Genomic DNA, 27,017 nt, shown 5'->3' on the forward strand with positions numbered 1-27,017 from the left:
AGCCAACAGTTCTATCCAGTTAATCTCAGCCAGTGGCATATTCCAACCCCAGCTCAAACAGTTACGTCACCCCAAAATAAACCCTAAGAGCAGGCCCCATCTGCCTAAGTACAGTAAGTCCCCTACATATGAACCTTCAAGTTGCGGTGAACTTTCAAAGATGTGAATGTGCGTTCCCATGTCCAGTCACGTAAGTTAGTTCACATGTCTGGGGTACACTGTCACGTGCATGCACCCTCTGCAAGTGGCTGTGCTTTTGTGTACTTTACTGTACAGTACTGTATAGAGTACAGTAGTATAGTATTTTTATTTCAAGCCCAGGATGTCCAGAAACAAGCGTAAAAGTAGCAGTGATGCAGGTGGTTCTGCTAACAAGTGCCAAACAATAACAATGGAAACAAAAGGGAAAATAATTGAGAGAGTGAAGCGACAAGAGGAAGAAGAAGTAACCGCAGAACTGAAGAGATTCACAACACAGGGAACGGCAAGGGGATTCTCTTCAGCTGAGAGGCACTGTTAGTTTCTGAGGCACGGGACGCAAACAGAGAACAGTACACGAAGGTTGCAGCAGCCGTTCAGAATGCAATCCAGTGTTACCGTGTCATCTATGATGAGAAAAAAAGAGCTACTACCCAGTTATCACTGGATAGGTTTTTCAAGAGGGTCGATAGAATTGAATCCGGCAAGGAACCAGAACCTGTGCCATCAACGTCAGGCGTGAGTGAAAGTGCAGCTTGCCCTCCGTCTCCTGTTGCTGACGATCCTTCAGTTCTACCGTCTCCCACCTCCTCTCCCTCCTCCAGTCAGTAACTCTTCTTGCCTGTTCACTCGATGCCAGCCCCTGGATGCCAGCTGTTGTACTGTATTCCGTACTGTTCAAGGTACTGGACTGTAAGATTAAAAATGTTTTATTTTTTGTGCCTGTTTATTTTTTATGCATTATGTGCGTGAAAAGTATTATAAACCTATTACAGCACAGTACTATATAGCCGATTTGTTAGCTGGGTACCTAGGCTAACTCTGTTGGACTTAGGAACAAATTGGACTTATACACACACTCTCAGAATGGAACTCGTTTCTATGTAGGGGACTTACTGTATTTACTAGCAGACATGTCCGGAAGCCCAAAGTGAGCGGACTGGTGAGGTACTGTCTGCCAAAGCAAACCTGCACAGTCTGGAAGAGGAGACAACTTACTCAAATGCACAAATACCAACAAAAGGAATCAAGGATCATGAAAAACCAGAAAAATAAGAGACCACCAAAGGAAACGAATAAAGCTTTAACAACTGATCCTTAAGGAATAGAGATCTATGAACTATTAGAAAAAGAATTCAGAATAATCCTCTTAAAGAAGTGAAATGCAAGAACACAAAGACAGACACATAAACAAAATAAGGAAAATCATGCATGAACAAAACAAGAAGCTCAACAAAGAAATAGAAACGATAAAAAAAAAACTCACAGAAATCAGTAACTGAAAGGAAGAATTCAACAGAGAGCTTCAATGTAGCCTTGAGTATGCAGAAAAAAGAAGTGAACTGGAAGATAGGACATTTGAAATTATCCAGTCAGAGGGGAAAAAGAAAAACAATGAAAATGAATGAAGAAAGTCTATGGGAATTATGAGACACCGTGCAAAGAAATAATATTCTCTTTATGGTAATTCCAGACGGAGGAAAGGGACAGACAGTATATTTAAAACAATAATGGCTGAAAACTCCCCAAACCTGGGGAGAGAAATAGATATTCACACTTAAGAGGCCCAAAGGGCAACAAATTGAACCCAAATAGGACTATACTGAGATATGTTATAATTAAATTGATTTCAATGGTATTTCTTACAGAAACAGAAAAAACAATGCTAAAATATATACAGAACCACAAAACACCCCAAGTAGCCAAAACAATCCTGAGAAAGAGTAAAGTGGGAGGCAACATATTTCCTGATTTCAAACAGGATATCTTTACTACAATAAAGATACACTCATCTAAAGAGTAAGGTAAAAAACAGACACAAAAATCAATGTAACAGAGGTTAGAGCCCAGAAATAAACCTAAGCATATACAATCAACTAATATTTGACAAGGGAGCCAAAAATACTCAATGGATAAAAGACAGCCTCTTCAATAAATGGTGCTGGGAAAACTGGATATTCACATGTAAAAGAATGAAACTAGACCCCTATTACATGACTCACAAAACTTAATTCAAAATGGATTAAAGACTTAAATATAAGACTTGAAACTATGAAACTCTTAGAAGAAAACATAGGAAAATACCTACTTGACACAGGTCTTGGCAAAGTTGTTTTGGATATGCCATCTATTTTTTTTTTAACATCTTTATTGGAGTATAATTGCTTTATGATGGTGTGTTAGTTTCTGCTGTATACAAAGTGAATCAGCTATACATATACATATATCCCCATATCCCCTCCCCCTTGTGTCTCCCTCCCACCCTTCTAGGTGGTCACAAAGCAGCTGCTATGCAGGTGTGCTATGCGGCTGCTTCCCACTAGCTATCTGTTTTACATTTGGTAGTGTATATATGTCCATGCCACTCTCTCACTTCGTCCCCATGCCACTCTCTCACTTCGTCCCAGCTTACCCTTTACCCTCCCTGTGTCCTCAACTCTATTCTCTACATCTGCGTCTTTATTCCTGTCCTGCCCCTAGGTTCATCAAAACCATTTTTTTTTTTTTTTGATTCCCTATATATGTGTTAGCATATGGTATTTGTTTTTCTCTTTCTCATTTACTTCACAGCCACTATGGAGAAGAGTACTGTATTTTATATTACAGAAATATTCATTTGTGGAGAATAGTATGGCGGTTTCTTAAAAAACTAAAAATAGAACTACCTAATGACACAGCAATCCCACTACTGGGCATATACCCTGGGAAAACCAAAGTTCAAACAGAGACATGTACCACAATGTTCACTGCAGCCCTATTTACAATAGCCAGGACATGGAATCAACCTAAGTGTCCATCAACAGATGAATGGTTAAAAATGCTGTGGCACATATATACAATAGAATATTACTCAGCCATAAAAAGAAACAAAACTGAACTATTTGTAGTGAGGTGGATGGACCTAGAGTCTGCCGTACAGAGTAAAGCAAGTCAGAAAGAGAAAAACAAATACCATATGCTAACACATATATATGGAATCTAAAAAAAAAACAAACAGTTTTGATGAACCTAGGGGCAGGACAGGAATAAAGACACAGATGTAGAGAATGGAGTTGAGCACACGGGGAGGGGAAAGGGTAAGCTGGGATGAAGTGAGAGAGTGGGATGGACTTATACATACTACTAAATGTAAAATAGATAGCTAGTGGGAAGCAGCCGCATAGCACAAGGCGATCAGCTGGGTGCTTTATGACCACCTAGAGGGGTGGGATAGGGAGGGTGGGAGAGAGACGCAAGAGGGAGGGGATATGGGGATATATGTATACGTATAGCTGATTCACTTTGTTATACAGCAGAAACTAACACACCATCGTAAAGCAATTACACTCCAATAAAGATGTTACAGAAAAAAGACAAAAAAGAAAAAAGAAATATTCATTTGCATGTAGAAAATTTAGAAAATACAGATCAGCTCCCAGTAAATGCAAAATAATAAGTAAGTGTAATTTCACCATTCACAGCATGTTTTAGGCTTTGTTCAGTTTCTTTAACATCCTTAAGCACCTAATTTTGACCTGCTTCTCATTTCCCCTGTAGCTAGGTTTCAAACTGCCTCCATTCTACTACTTTTATTTAACAGCGTGATTTTTGTTTTTCAGGTCTATTTTTTTAATTCCTCCTACTCTTACCTTCTTGAACTGTTCTTTAAAAGGCAATGTAAGCTTTCCTCTCTTCCAGAAAGGCTGGAAGTCTTTCACTATTCTGAGCCTCTTTCCCACAAAAAGCAGAGGAACCCTATGTCAAAGCCAATTCCAGTAGATTTTCCTGGAAGCCATTCTGTTTACACTCCACTTGGGTAGAAATGATCTTCACGAACCTTGAGGAGAGACTCTCACTTCACTCTCTATGTGCATCTTGGCTTTGATTGTAGAGACATGGACTCCACTTGAGGGCAGAGACTTCTCACTGCCACAAACATTAAGCAATTTTCACTCCTCCTTGAGATTAATCTCAGCATTATCTTGCCAAGTGGTAGTGCTATTCTTGGGTCTCTGAATAGTACTTTTTCTTAAGGGCTCATGCCCTTAAGTTCATGCCCCTGCATGAACTTTCTGGCTCAAAGCCCGATGTTACTGATTGGTTTGTACTATCCAAAGGTTTAAACGGTGTATGTTTTATAACGCATGTCAGGAAGAACTGACACAAAATCAGACAGAAAACTTATATACTGTTCAAAAGCATGAAGAAACACAACCTCACTTATTCCAGAAGGCTGTAAAAGCTATTAATATATGTGTGGGTTTGTGTGTGTGTGTACACGCGCCATCTACCCGCATATCTCGGAGATATTGTGGGTTCGGTTCCAGACTACCATAATAAAGCGAACATTGCAATAAAGTGGGTCACACAGATTTTTTTGTTTCCCAGTGCATGTAAAATTTATGTTTACACTATACTGTAGTCTACTAAGTGTGCAATAGCATTTTGTCTAATAAAATATGTACATACCTTAATTAAAAAATAGTTTATTGCTAAAAAAATTAACCACCATGTGAGCCTTCAGCAAGCTGTAACAGTAACATCAAAGATCACTGATCACGGGCTTCCCTGGTGGCGCAGTGGTTGAGAGTCCACCTGCTGATGCAGGGGACACAGGTTCACGCCCCATTCCGGGAAGATCCCACATGCCGCAGAGCGGCTGGGCCCGTGAGCCATGGCCGCTGGGCCTGCACGTCCGGAACCTGTGCTCCGCAATGGGAGAGGACACAACAGTGAGAGGCCCGCGTACTGCAAAAAAAAAAAAGGAAAAAAAACAAAACAAAAAAAATCCCGATCACAGATCACCACAAAAAATAGAATAATGAAAAAGTTTTAAACATTGTGAGAATTACTAAAATGTGACACAGACATGAAATGAGCAAATGCTGTTGAAAGAATGGTGCTCTTAGACTCGCTTGACACAGGGTTGCCAAAACCTTCAGTTTGTAAAAAACGAAATTTCTGTGAAACACAATAAAGCAAAGTACAATAAAAGAAGGTTTTCCTATACTTTAAAACATACATTAAGCCATTTCCCCCCTGCCACTGGAACGTTCCCGGTAGAAATCTCAAGTTAAGAACAGGCAGTATACTTTAACTTGATTTTTTTTTTTTTTTTTTTTGCGGTACTCAGGCCTCTCACTGTTGTGGCCTCTGCCATTGTGGAGCACAAGCTCCGGACGTGCAGGCTCAGTGGCCATGGCTCACGGGCCCAGCCGCTCTGTGGCACGTGGGATCTTCCTGGACCGGGGCACGAACCCGTGTCCCCTGCATCGGCTGGCGGACTCTCAACCACTGCGCCACCAGGGAAGCCCATAACTTGATTTTGGAAGTGTTGAAATAAGTGTGCTACTTAGGTCTGCAAAACATTGTATAAGGCATTTTCTTTCTTTTGTAATGCTACAAGTGTCTGTTGGTCTCTTCAGTGAGGCCAATTTGAGAAGCCATGGGTACAAAACAGAACAACAGCTAGAGTCAGCCACTTGGAAGTCACTATGATATTGTCATTCAATGTTTTCACTACAGAAAGAATTATTAAGTAGGCAAAAGAATTAGGGACTCCTGTGACAGATTTCTGCCCAGCTTCTAGTATTAATTAGCTCAAAAACTTTGGTCAGTTTTCAGCATGTGTGTGCCTTCGTTTCTCCAAATATAAAATGACGAAGATTTACCAAGTGGTCTCTAAATTTCCTTCCGTCCTTAGAATCTTAAGAGTGTAACTCTGTTTCTATTATCCAAGAAAAAAAAAACAAACAAGTAAATCCATCAATTATGGTGAACTTTAATTTGAAGTTTGGAGGAAACAGGTTTTATGGGATGTGATACTCTTGTGTAGCCCTAGGTAGGCTGATTTAAGATAATTTCTTCAAATGCCAACGCTTTCACAAGTGAAATGAGAATTATTTCATCGATCCTACCAAGCTCGGAATGTTCTTATGGTGTTCTAGTGAGCAAAAGTAAGTGTAAAGATACTACTAATTTTAAATTTCAATGCATATATAGCATCATTTCTATGTAAATGCAGGCATATATCTATCAAGTAGGTACACAGTAGTCCTTAGCATTTTGGCCTTAGCTGCCAATGTGCTTGCTGGTCAGGTGACTGATTGCTACATTCTACTACAGGTACTCAATAGACAACACCAAATAAGAGCCTTACTATGGCATATAGAGGTCTGGACAGAATGTAAAATGGAAAATTAGTGTCTGTATGAATAAAATAAAAGTTTTCCTTTTGAGAGCGAGACTCAAACTCTGGGTTGCTTCCTCATCTGAAAAATAGAGGAGGCTTGACTTTTATGAGGAGTTGGTAAACTGTGACTCACAAGCCAAAGGCAGCTGCTGCCTGTTTATGTAAATAAAGTTTCATTGGAACACAACAATGTCCATTTGTTTGTATATTGCTTATGGCTGCTTTCACAGTACAACAGCAGAGTGAAGTAGCTGTGACAGAGACCATATCACCTGTCAGAACTAAAATATTTTACTCTCTGGTGTTTTACTGAAAAAGTTTGCCCACTTTGGTTAAAATGTTCACTGTTCTTTCTTCCAGCACTGGTATTCTAGGACAAAAGTCATCTCACCAATGTGTAAATGGATCAGTTAGAGGTAGTCGAAACCATTTCTCAAACAATATCAGCTCTTAAGATAAGTGTCCACCAACTGTAGACCAGCCTTACAGGCAGCTAGGTGTGACCATATGGCTCCCTTCTGTCCAACGGCACATGCCACTCCACATGAGTGAAGTGATGTGTGCAATTTTTCAGTTGAGTTCTTAAAAAGTTTCTGTTTGCCTCCCATCCACTCTCTCCTTCCTCCTCCTGCACTCCATAAAACGGTTACAGATGGATCAGCCCTTAGACTTATTGACATAAAAGAATACAGGGCCACTCTCCATCCTTCCAACTCTTACCTCTGAATCATTATATGAGAGAAATAAACTTCTGTGTTATTTAAGCTTCTGTATTTTGGGATGTCTTTGTTAAAGCAGCTTAGCAGCACACCAATACAGTGCCTGCTATCCAGGTGAAGTATGCACATCACCCCCTTCATCCTCAAAAGTGTCCTGGGTTGGATGACAAATGACACAGTCACCCTAGCTCTATACACACAAGAGGTTATTTTTATATTGTGAGCTCATTTCCCTACCTTGAGAAATATTTTGCCCCAATAAGCATTACCATTCAAGAACACTGTTTATTATAAAAAAAGTATTCTCACCTTTGAACAACCCAAAGGGCAGAGACTGATGCTTTTTTTATGTTTTGAAAGTGAAACAGGACAAACTCTAAAAAGCCTTTGAAGATAAAGGCACAGGACAGAAAAGCAGCTGAGCACAATCCTCATTCTTGAAAAAAATGGCTTTCAGAACTGTATTGTCATCGCAAAGTTGCAGAAGCTTTCAACTTGAAGATGACCTGCCTATAAAAACAAGAAAAGCCAACAATTCCATGGGGACAGTGAAGTCATGGCCAAGAGTTAACCAAAAAGAGCAAAAGGGAGGAGACCAGCCCTAGTTTGGGAGGAGGGGACGACTTTTATGTATTAGATCTCTCCTGAGGACTGAAGTACGTAATTCTTCATATTGTAAAATTTCTCAAAGGTCTTGACCAGAAGGCAAAAATGAAGCTGCAAACCGGAACTAGGAACCAAACGTTGGACAAGACTGAGGTACATAGCCCTGCCCTTGTCTGGGGATGTCTGGGCAATACCACCATCCCCCCTTCCTCTCTAGCAAGCACTACCTCACCACTATCTGTCTTGCACATCAGGACTAATTTCATCATACCTTTTATTCTTGTTTTGGTCAGTCACTAGTAGTCACATAATCCCACAGTTTCATTTCAAATTTCTCTCTATGCATTACCTTTTCTGGGTCCTTCTCCTGCCAGATTCTACCCCCAAAACCTTTAAGTGAGGATCAGATTCAAACAAAACGTCCTACTTCTCAACCTCTCTTATGATCATTAACTTCACCTTCTTTCTCTGTGACCTGATTCTCCTGTAAGGATGCTGCTTCCCCACAGTTCTCAGTCGGTGGACTGTTTTTCCTTCTGTGTCCCTGTCTCTATCTGCAAGTGTGCAAGGGTCCTCCTTGCCCCTCTTTGTTGCTCTCAGACATCTCCCTCCCTTTCACCTAAAAACATTCACAGACTGAAGCTTCATCCATCAGACCACACCACCCATCACCCATCCTTTCTTAGTCAATCTACAATATTATTTCTTGGAGATTTTATCACCTGGCTTACAGTCATTCTCTAGAATTACCCCTCTCAATTCTTTGTGAATTAAGTATGCCTGTGAATAATTCTTTTAACTCCCTGGCTTTTCAACTCCTTGACATCCTTTACTCTAGAGATCCTGTCCTTCCCTCAGAGATCCTCTCTCACTGTTTCTTGGCCTTTTTATTACGAATAACTGCATGCCCTCAATAATATCGATGTAACCATCCCATTCACCAAATAACACCCATCTTTTAATTTTTTCCAGTTTAATTGAGATGTAATTGACATATAGTATTGTGTAAGTTTAAAGTGGACAATGTGTTGATTTGATCAACTTATATATAGCAAAGTGATCGCCACATAGCATTAGCTAACACCCCCATCGTGTTATATAATTACCATTTCTTTTTTGTGGTAAGGACGTTTCCCATCTTTTTAAATTTGCTCCCTCTAATATGCCTACTCCAACATTTCTGCAACTACAAGCGCGGTCCTTTGAGCCTCCCAACTTTTTACTCTTTTTCACCCTGTTCCTATCCTTTCCTCTTCTTTAACGAGCCTAGTTAGATTCCACTACTAATTATTGTAATAGTTTCTCTGTATACACACTCAATTCCTTTTCACCTCCCTGTATTGATTACTCTTACCTTGCAAAATCTCAGCCTTAGTTAAGCCAGATTTTCCATGTACTCAGCACAGAAAAATTGGTTGAAGAAAAACACGCCATGTATTAAATTGCATTACTTTTCTTGACCACTAATCTCAGATGGTCCCTTAGTGCTTTTTCTTCAGTAAGCACACTGTGGCCCCATCAGCCCCATGCAGCCCAATGTCTGATTTTACAAATAATGGTGCATGGGGACACAGCCGCACCCATTTGTGCTTATATATTGTCTATAGATGCTTTCACTGTAAGGCAGAGTTGAGAAATTGTGACAGAGTCCAAATAGCTCAGAGCTAAAATATTTACTATCTGGTCCTTCATAGAAAAAGTTTGCCAACCTCTTCTTTCATCCATTCACCCTCCCATAATTCTAGAAGAAAATTTTAAATCTTCTCCCTCTTCTCAACTTTTCAACGATGCCTCCCTGATCCTCAAGTTCAGCTGAAGCCCTTGTTTCTGATTTTACTTAGAATAAAGAAGCAGTAAGCATGGAAGATCCACAATTCCACCACTGCTCTTTCTATCCACTACTATCTATGTCAATATAATCAATAACTTCAATTCTAATTGACAACTGTCCTTTTGTTACTAGAGATAAATATACATGCTCACGTTTGCCCTAGATCTTCTTTCCTCTCATTCACTCAAGAGTGTCACTCTAGCAATTATCGTGTTCTTTACTAAAATTATCCATCCATTTTCCCCTCTCCACTGGACCACTCTCATTAGCATACAAACATGCTGTGAATTCTTCCATGCTCAGAATTTCTTCCTTTGATGGCCACATTTCCTTTAAGGTATCAATTCACTTTTTAGTTCTCCTTTATAGAAAAGCTTCTCAAAAGAGTTGTCACCATCTCTACATTCTCTCCTGAACTCACTGCAATTAGACTTTTACTTCCATCACTCAACTGAAATTTCTCTTGTCAGGTTCACTAACAACCTCCATCCTGCTAAATTCAATGGTCAATTTTCAGCATCTTTTTTATTTTTCATACCTGATCTATTAGCAACACTTAGGGTGAATCCCGCATTCTCCTAAATCTTTCTTCAGCAGGCTTCTAGGACATTCTACTTTCTGCTGATTTTCTTCCTACTTTACTAGATGCTCTTCTTCCTTTCCCTGACCCTTAAACTTTAGTGTACCTCAGGCTTACTTCATGGGGCTCCACATTCACTCTCTTGGTCATCTCACCCATGGCTTTCGGTGCCATCTCTATGCCATGATTCCCATATTCTCCTCTGAGTTTCAGACTCATACAACCAACTATTCACAGTCTTCTCAAAAATTATATGTGTGAAATCTGACTCCTGACACCTATCTTCCACCGAAACATGATCCCCCAACAGTATTCCCAATCCCGGGCAATGGCAACTCCTCCCATCTTGTTGCTTTGGGTAAAAATGTTTAATTTAGCTTCATCCTCTTCCTTTCATGCCTCTTACCTCAGAAGCTGAGTCTTTACATTGGCCTGTAAGCCTCTTTATGATCTGGTTTCCACGGCCTCTGTGATTCACCTCTAACTATTCTCCTTGCTTGATCTGTTTCAGCTATTCTGCTCTTAGTTTGAGCATCTAGGAATGTTTCAGCCTCAGGGCCATTGCATTTATTCCTCACCCCTTACCCTGCTGACAGTTTATAACCCCCATCTCTGCTTTATTTTTCTCCCTAGTATTGAACACTATCCGATATACTTTATTTTTTTATTACATATTTGTCTCCTTCCACACACTAGAATGTAAACTCCATAAAACAGGATTTTTCATATATTTTTTCCTTCACTGCAGTATCCCCAGCATCTGAAATAGTTCCTGGCTCACAGTGGGTTTTTAATACATATTTCTTGAATTTAAAAATGCATTAACATTCTTTAAAGATTGCAAAGGTAAGCAGACATATAAAAATTGCTGGAGGAGAAAGAAGAATCCAGAGGTTTTCTCATAGAGACATTGTCTCTTATCTGACCCTGAAATGCTAGTAAATATAATTAGTCACAAGATCGTATGTGTGTATTTATTAATTTATATTATATTTAATAAAGTATAAGCTGTCAGTTTTGAAAGCTTTTGTTAGGGGACCTGAAGTGGAAAATTGGTTCCCTTGCATATTTTCCTTCTTGTGAATTCTGTATGAGAAAAATCCCTTATGAGCACACTCTATACGCTCTACTGGATTGACTTAGCTTACAGACTAGTCTGCAGGCTTTTGTCTCCTATTCACTAGTTCCAATCTGACAACTTTATAAGCTATGAAATATTCCATTTTTCCCAGGCAAAATGGATTACAACTCAAATGTCTGCTTGGGATGGTCAGTGTCTTCAAAAAATCAAGCCAGTAAAGTCCTCACTACCACAGGAAGGGGAGTCAAATGACACAAGACAACATCCTCTATCACTCTGTGGTATGAAGGTGGGTGTCCACTGAAAGGACCTAATCATCTCTGAGTACAGACTTGGGATCTGGATAGGGGATACAGCCCATGAGGCTACTAGATAAACATTTTAGCTCAATTAATTCATTCACTCAATGAATTCATTTTGACTCAGTTCTTCAACAAATACTATTCACCATGCACTGTCATGTGCCTTGGGAAAGTAGTAATAAATAAAACCGTACACGGTCAATCTCACTGTGATGTGTAAATTCTATTAGACAAAAATCTAATATAGAAACAGAAAGATAAATGTCAGGTAGTGATTATAATTATGAGGTACATGATATGTGATGATATGACAGAAATTGTAGAGATACTATAGAGTGGCCAGTGAGACCTCATGAGGATGACTGCAAATGAAAAGATGAGACCTAATTTACTGGGGGTTTTGGGAAACATCATTCCCGGCAAAGCAAGCAGTTCATTCTGGTACAAAGACACCCAGGCAAGAATAAATGAATACTGTGTGGCCTTAGAGTTGTGTACATGTTATGGTCACAAAGTGGTCAGTTCAGAGCTGCCTTGTCCATAACAATAAAGTTCATTGAATATTTAATAATAAAACTAACAGGTAACTATTATACAAATGTGGATAATAGAAGTTAAACAAAATCCATATTTATTCCAACCACCAAAAGGTAAGTTATTTTCTATGTGCATTTCTATACAGTATGTTTTAATTTTTATTTCTTTAACATAGCACTGAGCATGCTTCATTATATATATTCTCAAGAGGAAAACTCCCATAAACCAGACTTCAAGTTATGGCAGATTCATCTATTAACTCTCATTCTATATTCTTATTTAATATCACTTTTGTATATATTAAACAAACACTTAGCAAGAATTGGGGGAGTTGTTTTGTTTTTTAAAAAAGTAGGCAGAAATACACATTCCAAACAGAGCTGGTATCTTAGGTATACATGTGCCAAACTAGGAAACCTGAATTCCTGTTACTGGGAGTAAGGCTGAAAAGTTACAAAGATCAGGCAAAGAAGACATTAAAGAATTCCTGCATGATTCAAATGTTATACCAAAGGTGGACGTCAGCTATTGAATTATATAAGGATCACACTACCTATAAATAAACTTGTGAAATAAAAGAATATTATGGAAAAAAGGGTCCTATCTCTAATTATGTTCCCAAATGGATCAACATGTTATCTTGACTAAACTGCTATTCAGCTGACCGTGGGAAGAAGTACTGGCTAAGTTCTGAGAGATCTGAGGTTAGAACCAGCTTTACCAAGCTAGATGACACTGGGCAAGTCATTCAATTTCTGTGCCAGAAATCTATGATTTGTAATAAAGCGTTAATAATTCCTGTCTCTCAGCACCCAGGGATGTTATGACGATTAAATGCAGAGTTTATCTAAATGTATCAAATATAGTAGATTAATTATTATAGTATATTGATTGAACTGGGGTATTATATGTAATCATATATTAAAAAGTTAAAACAGTTTATACAAGTTTAAGATATAGTACCTCTATTTTTCATAACTGTAGTGCACAAGGCAATAAAGTGCACACAAAGTCATTACCAAAGTTTTCAGAATACTGTAGTCCAACCATTTGAAACTTTCATTTTTAATCAGAATTAAAGGTATTCTTAGATAATGTCATAGGTCATCTGGAACCTCACAGGATTAGGGGTAGAAGTACATCTGTAGTTTCCCTTCACAACTTCACAGTTTCAAGTAGAAGAAAGCACAAGAAACTTGCTTGAACTATTTTCTTGTTGTTTGTTTGTTTAATGGAAATTCTTTAGCAAAAGATTTAATCAGCTTTTTGTACTGGCTGGCTAATTAGAATGCATTTAACCCAGTGCAAAACATCTGATCAATTTGATTGAGTCCATTATTTAAGCTGCCAATTTTATTTTAAAGAACACCAATAACCACACTTGGATCATTATAACTAGACCCAAATTTCTAAATGATTTGAATTACTCCCTTTCCTCTTTTGATGAGAATGTTTGGTAAACCTAGCACCAGAAAATTATATAGGTAGTACCCCAGATCTATGTACTTCAAACTAAAACAAAGCCATCAGGACAAGCAAATATGTTGTCAAAATTCACTGACTCTCTTCTGGTCACTCTTGTGGATACGCTGGACCATGGCAAGGGCAGGGAGAACAACCTGGAGCAAGAAACAGGATTTCATGACTGCTTTAATGGCAGGCCAACTCACATAAGACACCAGAAGAAGGAGCCTCTTCCTCAGGGAGTCTATGGTAATTCTGACTAGTGAACAGTACACAATGCAGATATGCAATTAGGTGAAGTATTAACCACACATACATGATCAGTGCCAGTGGGAGAAGTGCCCCAAATATTCTCGAATACAAGCTTAAATTTATATATCAAAAATCTCTCTTTCCTTTGTTACTATCTATTAAAACAAACTTTGAACTTGAATGTACAAATATTTGTTGTCAACGTCACACCTCTTCATTTTACTCTCAACAACAATGACAACAGTAAAAACTGGAAGTAACATTTATTGACTTTGTTTACAAGGTCTATCTTATCTATTATCCCACCTTCAGAGATGATGTTAAAAAGGCTCAGAGGTGGCTAAGTAAGTTAGTTGCCAAAGGCCAGAGGGGTATTAAATGGTGGAAGTGGATTCAAATCCATGCCATCCAAATCCAAAGCAGATATAATGACTACATTATTATGTCCATGAGAATAGAGATCTGAACCAATGATAAAATCAAGAGTAAGTATGACTGTGCTCAAGAATGAACTTCTTACAATTAGATTAATCATTTTATGTCATGACCAGTTATCAAATAAAGTTGTGAAGACCACTCTATTATACTTTGAACTATTTTTGATATACCTGTCTTCCTCTATGTTGACAGGTTCCTCACACTTGCTTCCAATAGGAAGGCAAGGTTATAATTTGTTTATCTACCTGTTCCTCTTTTTAGATCTTGATGTTTCCAGAGACAGGTGTATTTCTCTATTCTTATGTCTCCAGCACAGTCTTGGAAGCATAGTCTTAGACACAATGAGTAAATGATTTTTGAGTAAATTTTTCTACCAATGCTCAGGAGGATAAGCAAGAAGACCTCTGGAGCATCTCCTAACTTTATTATTCCTCAACACAGGTCTTCACAGGGACCTTCCTCTTCCTGGTAGCTATTTAAAACACTGAAATGCCTCATTGTAGTAATGCAGTTCAAATTTTAGATAATATTATTATTCAGCTTTAATATAAATGAAAAATGACCATTTCTTAGCCTGATGCATAGTAGTTTCTGTATCTTGGTATAGCAATGGACTGGCAAATTTAAACACATATACTGATTTTCTAATGGTAGGATTCCTATTCCTAGGCAGTTGGCAGGGCCTGTCAATGTTCAAATGCCACAAGGTCCTTGAAAACAATGCGTTAGTAAAACATGTCAAACGAGCCCTCCACATGATAAATATATGAGAAAACAAGAACATAGCTGCTAACAAAATACTGTTTGAGGGGGGGACCTTGAAGATGGCGGAAGAGTAAGACGCGGAGATTGCCTTCCTCCCCACGGATACACCAGAAATACATCTACACGTGGAACAACTCCTACAGAACACCTACTGAAGGCTGGCAGAAGACCTCAGACCTCCCAAAAGGCAAGAAACTCCTCACGTACCTGGGTAGGGCAAAAGAAAAAAAGAAAAAAACAGAGACAAAAGAATAAGGACGGCACCTGCACCAGTGGGAGGGAGCTGTGAAGGAGGAAAAGTTTCCACACACTAGGAAGCCCCTCCGTGGACGGAGACTATGGGAGGCGGAGGGGGGAGCTTCGGGACCGCGGAGTAGTGCACAGCGACGGGTGCGGAGAGCAAAGCGGGGAGATTCCTGCACAGACGATAGGTGCCGACCGGCACTCACCAACCCGAGAGGCTTGTCTGCTCACCCGCCGGGGCGGGCGGGGCTGCGAGCTGAGGCTCGGGTTTCGGTTTTGGACGGAGCTCAGGGAGAGGACTGGGTTGGCGGCTTGAACATAGCCTGAAGGGGTTAGTGCACCACGACTAGCCGGGAGGGAGTTTGGGGAAAAGCCTGCACCTGCCGAAGAGGCAAGAGACTTTTTCTTCCCTCTTTGTTTCCTGGTGCGCGAGGAGAGGGGTTTAAGAGCGCTGCTTAAAGGAACTCCAGAGACGGGCGCGAGCCGCGGCTAAAAGCGCGAACCCCAGAGACGGGCGCGAGCCGCGGCTAAAACCGCGAACCCCAGAGACGGGCGCGAGCCGCGGCTGAGGGCGCGAGCCCCCGAGACGGGCTCGAGCCGCGGCGGGAAGCGCGAGCCCCAGAGACGGGCGCGAGCCGCGGCTGAAACCGCGGACCCCAGAGACGGGCGGGAGACGCTGGGGCTGCTGCTGCCGCCACCAAGGGGCCTGTGTGCGAGCACAGGTCACTCTCCACACCCCTCTTCCGCGGAGCCTGTGTAGCCCACCACTGCCAGGTTCCCGGGATCCAGGGACAACTTCCCCGGGAGTACGCACGTTGGGCCTCAGCCTGATGCAATGTCACGCCGGCCTCTGCCGCAACGTCACGCCGCCTCTGCCGCCGCAGGCCCGCCCCGCACGCAGTGCCCCTCCTTCCCCCATTCCCCAACCCCCGGCCTGAGTGAGCCGGAGGCCCCGAATCAGCGGCTCCTGTAACCCCGTCCTATCTGAGCAAAAAACAGACGCCCTCCAGCGACCTACACGCAGAGGCAGGGCCAAATCCAAAGCTGAGCTCCTGTGAGCTGTGAGAACAAAGAAGAGAAAGGGAAATCTCTCCCAGCAGCCACAGAAGCAGCGGATTAAAGCTCCACAATCAACTTGATGTACCCTGCATCTGTGGAATACCTGAATAGACAAGGAATGATCCCAAATTGAAGAGGTGGAATTTAGGAGCGAGATCTATGATTTTTTGCCCTTTTCCTCTTTTTGTGAATGTGTACGTGTATGCTTCTGTGTGAGATCTTGTCTGTATACTCTTGCTTCCACCATTTGTCCTAGGGCTCTATCCGTCCATGGTTTTTTTAAAACATTTTTTTTTCTTAATAATTAATTTTAATTATAATAACTTTATTATACTTTACCTTAGTTCTTTCTTTCTTTCTTTCCTTCCTTCCTTCCCTCCTTTAGACAACGAATCACCCCAAATTGAGGAGGTGGTCTCTGAGAGCAAGATTTATGATTTTTCCCCCTTTACCTCTTTTTGTGAAGGTGTATGTGTATGCTTCTGTGTAAGATTTTCTCTGTATAGCTTTGCTTCCAACATTTGTCCTAAGGTTCTACCCGTGCCTTTTTTTTTCTAAATATTTTTTAATTCAATAACTATATTATACTTTATTTTATTTTTACTGTATCTTCTTTCTTTCTGTCTTTTTTCCTTCTTTCCCTCCTTCCTTCCTTCCTTCCTCCCTCCCTCCCTCCTTCCTTTCCTTCTTTGCTTCTTTCTTCCTTCCTGCCTTTCCTCCTTTCCTTCTTTCTTTCCTCATACTTCTACTAATTCTCTCTACTTTTCCTCCCTTTTATTCTGAGCCGTGTGGATGAAAGGCTCTTGGTGCTCCAGCCCAGGAGTCAGGGCTCTGCCTCTGAGGTAGGAGAGCCAACTTCAGGACACTGGTCAACAAGAGACCTCCCAGCTCCACATAATATTAAATGGTGGAAATCTCCCAGAGACCTCCATCTTAACACCAGCACCCAGCTTCACTCAACGACCAGCAAGCCACAGTGCTGGACAACCTATGCCAAACAACTAGCAAAACAGGAACAAAACCCCACACATTAGCAGAGAGGCTGCCTAAAATCATAATAAGGCCACAGACACCCCAAAACACACCACCAGACGTGAACCTGCCCACTAGAGAGACAAGATCCAGCCTCATCCAGCACAACACAGGCACTAGTCCCCTCCACCAGGAAGCCTACACAACCCACTGAAACAACCTTAGCCACTGGAGACAGACATCAAAAACAACGGGAACTACGAACGTGCAGCCTGCAAAAAGGAGACCCCAAACACAGTAAGATAAGCAAAATGAGAAGACAGAAAAACACACAGCAGATGAAGGAGCAAGATAAAAACCCACCAGACCTAACAAATGAAGAGGAAATAGGCAATCTACCTGAAAAAGAATTCAGAATAATGATAGTAAGGGTGATCCAAAATCTTGGAAGTAGAATGGACAAAATGCAAGAAACAGTTAACAAGGAACTAGAAGAAATAAAGATGAAACAAGCAACAATGAACAACGCAATAAATGAAATTAAAAGTACTCTAGATAGGATCAATAGCAGAATAACTGAGGCAGAAGAACGGATAAGTGACCTGCAAGATACAAGTAGTGGAAATAACTACTGCAGAGCAGAATAAAGAAAAAAGAATGAAAAGAACTGAGGACAGTCTCAGAGACCTCTGGGACAACATTAAACGCACCAACATTCGAATTATAGGGGTTCCAGAAGAAGAAGAAAAAAAGAAAGGGACTGAGAAAATATTTGAAGAGATTATAGTTGAAAACTTCCCTAATATGAGAAAGGAAATAGTTAATCAAGTCCAGGAAGCACAGAGAGTCCCATACAGGATAAATACAAGGAGAAATACGCCAAGACACATATTAATCAAACTGTCAAAAATTAAATACAAAGAAAGCATATTAAAAGCAGCAAGGGAAAAACAACAAATAACACACAAGGGAATCCCCATAAGGTTAAGAGCTGCTCTCTCAGCAGAAACCCTACAAGCCAGAAGGGAGTGGCAGGACATACTGAAAGTGATGAAGGAGAAAAACCTGCAACCAAGACTACTCTACCCAGCAAGGATCTCATTCACATTTGATGGAGAAATTAAAACCTTTACAGACAAGCAAAAGCTGAGAGAGTTCAGCACCACCAAACCAGCTTTACAACAAATGCTAAAGGAACTTCTCTAGACAAGAAACACAAGAGAAGGAAACGACCTATAATAACGAACCCAAAACAGTATAGAAAATGGGAATAGGAACATACATATCGATAATTACCTTAAATGTAAATGGACTAAATGCTCCCACCAAAAGACACAGATTGGCTGAATGGATACAAAAACAAGACCCTTATATATGCTGTCTACAAGAGACCCACTTCAGACCTAGAGACACATACAGACTGCAAGTAAGGGGGTGGAAAAAGATATTCCATGCAAATGGAAACCAAAAGAAAGCTGGAGTAGCAATTCTCATATCAGACAAAATAGACTTTAAAATAAGGACTATTAAAAGGGACAAAGAAGGACACTACATAATGATCAAGGGATCGATCCAAGAAGAAGATATAACAATTGTAAATATTTATGCACCCAACATAGGAGCACCTCAATACATAAGGCAAATACTAACAGCCATAAAAGGGGAGATCAACAGTAACACATTCATAGTAGGGGACTTTAACACCGCACTTTCACCCATGGACAGATCATCCAAAATGAAAATAAATAAGGAAACACAAGCTTTAAATGATACATTAAACAAGATGGACTTAATTGATATTTATAGGACACTCCATCCACAAACAACAGAATACACATTTTTCTCAAGTGCTCATGGAACATTCTCCAGGATAGATCATATCTTGGGTCACAAATCAAGCCTTGGTAAATTTAAGAAAACTGAAATTGTATCAAGTATCTTTTCTGACCACAAGGCCATGAGACTAGATATCAATTACAGGAAAAGATCTGTAAAGAATACAAACACATGGAGGCCAAACAATACACTACTTAATAATGAAGTGATCACTGAAGAAATCAAAGAGGAAATAAAAAAATACCTAGAAACAAATGACAATGGAGACACAATGACCCAAAACCTATGGGATGCAGCAAAAGCAGTTCTAAGGGGGAAGTTTATAGCAATACAAGCCCACCTTAAGAAACAGGAAACATCTCGAATAAACAACCTAACCTTGCACCTCAAGCAATTAGAGAAAAAAGAACAAAAAAACCCCAAAACTAGCAGAAGGAAAGAAATCATAAAAATCAGATCAGAAATAAATGAAAAGGAAATGAAGGAAACAATAGCAAAGATCAATAAAACTAAAAGCTGGTTCTTTGAGAAGATAAACAAAATAGATAAACCACTAGCCAGACTCATCAAGAAAAAAAGGGAGAAGACTCAAATCAATAGAATTAGAAATGAAAAAGGAGAAGTAACAACTGACACTGCAGAAATAAAAAAAATCATGAGAGATTACTCCAAGCAACTCTATGCCAATAAAATGGACAATCTGGAAGAAATGGACAAATTCTTAGAAATGCACAACCTGCCAAGACTGAATCAGGAAGAAATAGAAAATATGAACAGACCAATCACAAGCACTGAAATTGAAAGTGCGATTAAAAATCTTCCAACAAACAAAAGCCCAGGACCAGATGGCTTCACAGGTGAATTCTATCAAACGTTTAGAGAAGAGCTAACACCTATCCTTCTCGAACTCTTCCAAAATATAGCAGAGGGAGGAACACTCCCAAATTCCTTCTACAAGGCCACCATCACCTTGATACCAAAACCAGACAAGGATGTCACAAAGAAAGAAAACTACAGGCCAATATCACTGATGAACATAGATGCAAAAATCCTCAACAAAATACTAGCAAACAGAATCCAACAGCACATTAAAAGGATCATACACCATGATCAAGTGGGGTTTATTCCAGGAATGCAAGGATTCTTCAATATACGCAAATCTATCAATGTGATAAACCATATTAACAAATTGATGGAGCAAAACCATATGATCATCTCAACAGATGCAGAGAAAGCTTTCGACAAAATTCAACACCCATTTATGATAAAAACCCTCCAGAAAGTAGGCATAGAGGGAACTTTCCTCAACATAATAAAGGCCATATATGACAAGCCCACAGCAAACATCATCCTCAATGGTGAAAAACTGAAAGCATTTCCACTAAGATCAGGAATAAGACAAGGTTGCCCACTCTCACCGCTCTTATTCAACATAGTTTTGGAAGTTTTAGCCACAGCAATCAGAGAAGAAAAGGAAATAAAAGGAATCCAAATCGGAAAAGAAGAAGTAAAGCTGTCACTGTTTGCAGATGACATGATACTATACATAGAGAATCCTAAAGATGCTACCAGAAAACTACTAGAGCTAATCAATGAATTTGGTAAAGTAGCAGGATACAAAATTAATGCACAGAAATCTCTGGCATTCCTATACACTAATGATGAAAAATCTGAAAGTGAAATCAAGAAAACACTCCCATTTACCATTGCAACAAAAAGAATAAAATATCTAGGAATAAACCTACCTAAGGAGACAAAAGACCTGTATGCAGAAAATTATAAGACACTGATGAAAGAAATTAAAGATGATACAAATAGATGGAGAGATATACCATGTTCTTGGATGGGAAGAATCAACATTGTGAAAATGACTCTACTACCCAAAGCAATCTACAGATTCAATGCAATCCCTATCAAACTACCACTGGCATTTTTCACAGAACTAGAACAAAAAATTTTGCAATTTGTATGGAATCACAAAAGACCCCGAATAGCCAAAGCAATCTTGAGAACGAAAAAAGGAGCTGGAGGAATCAGGCTCCCTGACTTCAGACTATATTACAAAGCAACAGTAATCAAGACAGTATGGTACTGGCACAAAAACAGAAAGATAGATCAGTGGAACAGGATAGAAAGCCCAGAGATAAACCCACGCACATATGGACACCTTATCTTTGATAAAGGAGGCAGGAATGTACAGTGGAGAAAGGACAGCCTCTTCAATAAATGGTGCTGGGAAAACTGGACAGGTACATGTAAAAGTATGAGATTAGATCACTCCCTAACACCATACACAAAAATAAGCTCAAAATGGATTAAAGACCTAAATCTAAGGCCAGAAACTATCAAACTCTTAGAGGAAAACATAGGAAGAACACTCTATGACATAAATCACAGCAAGATCCTTTCTGACCCACCTCCTAGAGTAATGGAAATAAAAACAAAAATAAACAAATGGGACCTAATGAAACTTCAAAGCTTTTACACAGCAAAGGAAACCATAACCAAGACCAAAAGACAACCCTCAGAATGGGAGAAAACATTTGCAAATGAAGCAACTGACAAAGGATTAATCTCCAAAATTTACAAGCAGCTCAATAACAAAAAAACAAACAACCCCATCCAAAAATGGGCAGAAGACCTAAATAGACATTTCTCCAAAGAAGATATACAGAATGCCAACAAACACATGAAAGAATGCTCAACATCATTAATCATTAGAGAAATGCAAATCAAAACTACAATGAGATATCATCTCACACCAGTCAGAATGGCCATCATCAAAAAATCTAGAAACAATAAATGCTGGAGAGGGTGTGGAGAAAAGGGGACACTCTTGCACTGCTGGTGGGAATGTGAATTGGTTCAGCCACTATGGAGAACAGTATGGAGGTTCCTTAAAAAACTACAAATAGAATTACCATATGACCCAGCAATCCCACTACTGGGCATATACCCTGAGAAAACCAAAATTCAAAAAGAGTCATGTACCAAAATGTTCATTGCAGCTCTATTTACAATAGCCCGGAGATGGAAACAACGTAAGCGCCCATCATCGGACGAATGGATAAAGAAGATGTGGCACATATACACAATGGAATATTACTCAGCCATAAAAAGAAATGAAATTGAGCTATTTGTAATGAGATGGATAGACCTAGAGTCTGTCATACAGAGTGAAGTAAGTCAGAAAGAAAAAGACAAATACCGTATGCTAACACATATATATGGAATTTAAGGGGAAAAAATGTCATGAAGAACCTAGGGGTAAGACAGGAATAAAGATGCAGACCTACTGGAGAACGGACTTGAGGATATGGGAAGGGGGAAGGGTGAGTTTTGACAGGGCGAGAGAGAGTCATGGACATATACACACTAACAAACGTAGTAAGGTAGATAGCTAGGGGGAAGCAGCCGCAAGGCACAGGGATATTAGCTCGGTCCTTTGTGACAGCCTGGAGGGGTGGGATGGGGAGAGTGGGAGGGAGGGAGACGCAAGAGGGAAGACATATGGGAACATATGTATATGTATAGCTGATTCACTTTGTTATAAAGCAGAAACTAACACACCATTGTAAAGCAACTATACCCCAATAAAGATGTTTAAAAAAAAAAATACTGTTTGAGTTTGGAAGCTAGCACTAGCAATTTCAAGATTTGGAAACGTGGGCAAAGTATATAAACCATTTGCCTTAGTTTCCTAATCTTTAGTATTAGGGATAATAAAGGGATCTTGTAAGACTATGGTGAAGATCAAATGCCTTAAGACACAGAAAGCACTTAAAATAATATCTGGCATACAGTACTCAATATAATTTATTTAACTTCCTATGGTTTATTTATTTAGAACATCAATAATTATGAGAATTATCCCTTTCTGCATTTGCTATGGAACGATTAAAAGTAAAGACGACTAGAATAGTAGTGACATTTTTGCCTCAACATATGTTTTCTAACTACTGTTTTGTTTTATGTATGCTCTCACTGAAAGAGAAGGCTAAGACATCTATCACTTACCAGGCAGTGTGTCTGTTTGTATTAACTTATCTGATCCTCAGATCATGCGAACAAATGAGGTTTAAATAAATTACTTAACTTATTCAGATTCACAACGCTTGTCAGTGGCTGAGTTCAGAGTAAAACCCAGTTTTCTTCGATTCAGAAAACCATACTCTACAGCAATGTTTTTCATTCTATGTGCTGGAAGATGAGAGAGATGTGGGGACAGTGGAGTTATTTTAAGACAAAATTTTAGTATTCTGTTTAGAATAAACACAAATTTAATATTTTAATAAATTCACAATATCCTATTATTATATAGTTTGTCAACCAACAGATCGTAAAAAATACAAATGAAATTTTGTCACTTACAGGGGTCATATAGCTCTACTATTGACCTCTGTGGTAGATAGGCCAACAGAACCAGAGGAGAAATGTCTTGGTATAAACTGTATGGAGCATTTACAACAGGTCTAGAGGAAAAGTGAAGACCCATAGAGTGAGTGCTCGTCTGAATTTTTATTGAATGAATGAATAAATGAATGAATGAGTCTGTGTACAGATACATATATAGTAACAGAAAGGGACTGATAGTTTACAGTCTGGGAAGATACCCTAAGAATACTTAGGAACAGTGTTCATTAGCAAAAGAACTAATATTCCCCTTCTCCCCTGCACAGGAAAACATCTAGAATGGCTTTTTCCATCAATGTCAATTCCAAAAATGTGTGAACTGGTATTTCTTTATGAAAAGGTTTGTGTGCTTAAGTAAATTTGGCAAATACTATACTCTATAACACCTCTTAGAGATCCATCAGCCACATAGGCAAATTATAGGCTCTGAAAAATCTTATGGTACGAAACCCCAGAAAATCCCTAGTCTATCTGGTCACAGAAGTGTTTTGTCCCATAACAGCAAGTAGCCTCTGGCAGAACTAGTTATCCAAGGCACATAATTTGGGAAACAATCTTCTACGTGATTCTTATCCAGCAAGGTATTAGCCAGTTCCCTGTTGATACTCTATGTGATTAGGTTGTTAAGTGTTCTTTCTATTCAGAATATAAGGGGGGTAGTTAAGGTCTTTCACAAAGGAAAAACACAACTTCTGACATGAATCTTTAACCCCCAGAGCTCACAAAAGCAAGACCCTTGCCCTCTGTAATGCCAGCTCATCGGCATCCAGGCAGCAACACTTCATCTCCCTAACTGCCCTCTCCGGCCTGTTCAGTTGTGTGCTGGAAACGGGTCCCTAAGGGGGAAGTGGGCCTGGGGATTGTCAGCATGTCACACAGCTGAGTCAACTACAAGGCTGCTGGGAGGCAAACAGTGCCTTTGTGGGCTGGGGAGAAAACAAAAAACAACTGCTCCCGGGAAACTTATTCAGTTCAGTTTCTAGCAGGCAGGCAGCAAGCTTCCCACCATGGGACCTCTCTTCACACCTGCCAGGCTCTGAAAGACCCACAGCTGATGCCACTGAACAGTGACAGGGAGCCTTTGAGGCTTTGCCAGGACATACTGGGATGGTGAGAGCAAGGGTGTCTGTCTCTGCAGGGTGATCTGTCTGATACCTTCCAAATCCCTTGCAAGAAGATATGCTATCGAGGCATACAGCCTGCTCCTGGAATTGCCCTGGAACATAAAAAGCTGAAGGAAAGGCACAGGCTGATATTCTCTGATCTTACCCACAAACTGTCACACATTTATTCATCGGACACTACATTCTGTGGACTATACCAGGCCCTCTAGGAGGTAAAACATGAGGAACATAATGCTCTCTTCTTTGCCCCTCAATGAGCTTACAAACTAATTTGGTGAGATAAGATGGATGCATTTTAAAAAGATAAACTACCATGCAAAGTAATTTATCATTACCATCAGGTGAATGGAATGGGTTGCATTTGCTAGAGGATGACAGTTCAAGCAAAGAGAACGGCTTTGAGCAAAAACTGGGAGGAAGTAATACACCAGCTCAGTGAAGGAGAGAGAAAAGCTTGGCTGAAGAAAAGTTTGAGAGGGAAATTTAAAGTGGAAATAAATCTTGGATGTCAGGCTAAAGAATACAATTTCAGCATTAGTGTTTTCTGAAGAGGGAAGAGAGCTAGCCTCACATATCTCTAATGCTACATCTTCCTCCCCTAAAAACATAATCCCATTGCTTCAGTCATACCCAACTGTTTGCTGTTACCCACATACACCATGTTCTTGCCTGCTTTTCTCTGTCAATGCTATTCTCACTCTTTGGAATGTCTTTTCCAACTTTGTAGTCTGCTGACCTCATCCTATGGTTTATGCAATTCAAATATTCCAGCCGACCTATCATGGAGTACAAATGTAACATCAATGTAACGTGTCACATCAGTGTTCAAACTACCAGAGTACTCAGCCCCATCTATGTGAGCAATAGATTATCAGCTCCCTCTCAACATCTTTTCAGCTTCTTCTGAGGGTTTCTCATGAGAAATATTTACAATTCAATTTCTATGACTTTGACTTCTTGTCCACAGAATAACTGCTTTGGTGGGAATCATCTCTTCCACTGCTGCACCGAGCTATCCTTTGTGATCATTCAATAATGACCTTGCTAAGTAAGCTCTCAAAGGGCCAGAGCCCTGTACTGGGAATAGTGGGGTTGGTGAAGGGGTGATATGGGTTGACAGGTTTTATTGTTAATTCTGTATTGAATTTTTTTGCCTAAGTCTTCTTGGAAAAACCTAACTCAAAATTATTAAGCCACGCAAATAATTCCCTGGCTTTCACATCTGAAGAGTTCGTTCAAGCACGGCTGGTTCCAGACTTGCCCGACATCATGTTGATATTCCTCACACATTCCAGGTCTTGGCTTTGCTTTTCTTTTGTCTGCTTTAGGCTCAGGCGCACATATAGCTGGCATCAGTGGCTGCAGAACAAACTTTCTTAACCACAGTCACTCCGAAAATGTACAAATGGCCTTTGTTTTACCTGCTTTGTACCATGCCCACCCCTGAACCAAGGATAGCAGAGACAGAATATACTGATGGAATAGGCCTTTATCATGTGACACCCATGGATTTAGGGTAGGTGAGTGCACCATGAAGCATTTGGCCTGAGACTATAAGAGAGCTGCTTTCTAATAATAAAAAGAAAACTGGGAACATTTTACAGAAAATTAGTAAATGGATGTTACAGAAACATAAATAATAGCTGTTCACTACTGCTTCAGAGCAATACCATTTGCGCCCAGGGTCTCTCAAAGTCTTTTATCTTACAAGCTCTCCTTCTTCTATAGACCCTAAATCCCTTTTCCAAAGAAATTAATCAAAAGCACCCCAACAGTCTGAGAAAAGGGGAAGATAAACGTTATGTCATACTATTCATCATCGTTGTGTTTCTGTTCTCAACTCACCAAGAACAATAAAACCCTCCAAACACCATCCTCACTCCTCCTCCCCATTTCAGACCATTTACTCCTACTTCAGACAATGTACAAAAATGCCAAGGAGACCCACCATGGAAATATAAGCTCACCAGGTTCACTGACCAAATATTAACCTGGTTCAGCCTCAACTAAAATACTCAGCTATATTTAATGGCATCTCAATCATTGTCTCTTCTGGGAGTCTTCTCAAGTGCACGTGGCCATAGTCAAGCCCCTTCTTGTCAGTTTCATTTATTTCTTTATTCTTTGCTATCCCAAATTTCTTGCCTCCCTTCAAGAATGAGGGTCTCAATATCATGAACTGTGCCTTTTATCACTGAATCATACTTAATTCAGTATCTTTCATCACTGAGACCCCTCGACCTAGAATAGTGCCTAAGAGAGAAAAAGCCCCCATAAATATTTGCTGAAAATAATTCAATAAATAATGAAACAATAATGAAAGAGTTGGTTTAGGAATTTTAATCTACTGGCAGGATATAGGTGGTTCAAAGTAGAGAGAGGTAATAGGAAAAGGTTAATTTTAAGTGAGCTCCATCTTTTTACA

This window comes from Phocoena phocoena, chromosome 10 (genome assembly GCF_963924675.1).
Source record: "Phocoena phocoena chromosome 10, mPhoPho1.1, whole genome shotgun sequence".
In the NCBI taxonomy this organism is placed as follows: Eukaryota; Metazoa; Chordata; class Mammalia; order Artiodactyla; family Phocoenidae; genus Phocoena; species Phocoena phocoena.